The sequence below is a fragment of the Suricata suricatta genome, chromosome 5, assembly GCF_006229205.1.
Source record: "Suricata suricatta isolate VVHF042 chromosome 5, meerkat_22Aug2017_6uvM2_HiC, whole genome shotgun sequence".
NCBI classification, from domain to species: Eukaryota; Metazoa; Chordata; class Mammalia; order Carnivora; family Herpestidae; genus Suricata; species Suricata suricatta.
In genome coordinates this window covers 154,444,595-154,446,691 of record NC_043704.1, presented here as the reverse complement: position 1 = coordinate 154,446,691, position 2,097 = coordinate 154,444,595, and the positions used below count along the sequence as shown (strand labels likewise).

The following is a 2,097-nucleotide window of genomic DNA, read 5'->3' as shown; positions in this document are numbered from 1 at the left end:
TGGTCCTTGACCCTCTCAGGCGTGGGCCCTGCCCTAGGCCTGTTGTGTCTGAGGGTCTCAGTCCCTTCTCTTCCTCGGGTTGGTTCTGGGCGGTCTCTGGCTCCTGTGTGTCCCTGTGCAGGGAAGGGACAGCTGGGAGATGAGCAGCGGCCAGGAGGCTCTGTCCCTGCTGGGTGGGCAGTGGCCTGGGGCAGACTGCCGTCGCTGCGCTTGGGGCAGTGCCAGCGGCTGGGGTACCCAAGGCGGCCGCTCCTCCTGGAGGGCCCGTCCTGGCCTTCTGCAGCTTCCTGGAGAGGTTCCCGGACGCACAAGGTGAATCATTAGTAACCAGGGGTGTTATTTTTGCCATTAGACAATCGGGCCTGGTGGGAGGGGAGCTCTGCCTCAGTGCTCTGGCTAAAAAGGGGGTGGGAACCCCCAGGGGCCTCAGCAGCCCTGGAAGTTCCCTTTATGTTCTTGGGAAGTCCTTCTCGAAACCTTGGGGTCTCAGGTGAGGCCCCTGGGCCGTGGACGAAGTGCGCTCCTCTCCACAGCCCCTGCCGCCCAGCTCGTGTCCTCTCTCCCTGGATGCCACGGCCGACTCGCTGTGCTGTAGCACTCTGGTGGGCACCGTAATGCCCCAGGAAGTGGGGAGCACGGGGCCCCAGCACTGCTGCTCCCGAGGCAGTCCTTCGAGGAAAGGGTCCTTCCCATTTTGTGCTCGGGAAGTCGAGGTCCGCATGGCCACGTGCCTGAGACGATGCAGGGCTTCCTGGTGGCATGCCACCATTGTTCCTGTGTCACACGGCCCGGAGGAGCAGGCTGGGGGCTGGTCTGGCTGGAGTGCCTCCAGGGGGGCTGGGAGTGTGCAGGGCTGTGGGCCCCTCTGGTGACAGCAGGCCCTGGTACCCCACTGGCCACCCTGGGCTCCCTGCTGGCAGGTGACCTCACCCATTGCCTGTGCACTTGCTCCTGTGCTTCTGCCCTGCAGCTGCCCTTCCTGGGGCTGGACCTGCTGGGAGTGGCCCTTGAGGGCCAGCGGCGACCGGGATGGGGGCTGGACGTGGCTGTGAGGTGGCTGGTGGCTGTGCAAGTCCACTTCAGCCTGGAGCAGACTGTGCTGTGGGTCTGTTTGTGGGTGCCCATTGAGGGTCTCTCTCTCTCTCTCTCTCTCTCTCTCTCTCTCTCTTTCTCTCTCTCCAAAAACAGTGCAGTGTCTCCCACGAGCCCACCCTGATCAGCCGGGTTGGCCAGCTCAGTGGCCTCCTCTACGCTCAGGATGCCTACAGGACACAACCACAGTGTGAAGGTGAGGCCTTCTCCCCAGCCCGTCACAGCCCTACACACATCAGTGCTGTGTCAGCAGTGGGCCAGCTGGCCCAAAAGCCGGGAGTCAGAGGCCACGGGCACCTCTAGAAAGGATGCCCAGGGCCCACAGTCCTGGTGCAGGAAGACTGCAAGGAGGTGGCCTCTGTCAGGCCTGGTGCCCTCGGGGAGACACTCAGGGTCATTTGGGAGACCTAGAGAGGCTGCTGTGTGGGGCAGAGTCAAGGCCCCTCCCCCCCCACATGCTTTGTGGGAGGCAGAGGGGGAGTGCCCAGTTTCTTGGAAAGGCCCATGATTCTGAGAGAAACCACAGGGCTGGGGCTCAGGCCGGGTGGTGCCAGGCCCCCTGCAGCTTGCACACGTGTGAGTGTGCTGGACTCGGGGTTCCCCCGCCAGACTCCCCCCACACCCCTCTACTCATCCTGCCCAGGCTGTGGGCATTTGGGGCATGGCCTCAGTGCCCAGCCAGCATCCTGGCTCTACCCTGACGTCACAGGCTGTGCTGCCAGTGGGGGGCCGTCCCCGGGCTCCCTTGGTCTCAGAGAGAAAGGCTTTCATCTCCCCTCAGTCCCCCTGTGGCCCTGCCGTGGCTGTCCTCACCCCCTGGGCTGCCCCGCTCTGGGCCCGCCTTTGTCCTGCCTGCAGACAGGAGACAGGACATGCTGGGCATGGATGCCTGGGTGTGTGTGTTGGGGGAGCAGGGGGAAGGTGACCCCGAGCCTCAGACCTTGAAAGGCCCTGCTGATGGTAGAGGGCTGGGCACGGGGGGCAGCGTGAGCAGGGCAGGCAGCG

At 64.5% G+C, this 2,097-nt stretch overlaps 1 long non-coding RNA gene across 1 annotated transcript; it reads left to right on the top strand.

The window, feature by feature from the left end:
* Positions 1-105: 105 nt before the first annotated feature.
* On the top strand, positions 106-1,261 carry LOC115292463. The gene is made up of 3 exons (XR_003909010.1): positions 106-312; positions 534-602; positions 1,189-1,261. It is a non-coding gene; the product is annotated as an uncharacterized LOC115292463 (long non-coding RNA).
* The last annotated feature ends 836 nt before the right edge of the window (positions 1,262-2,097 follow it).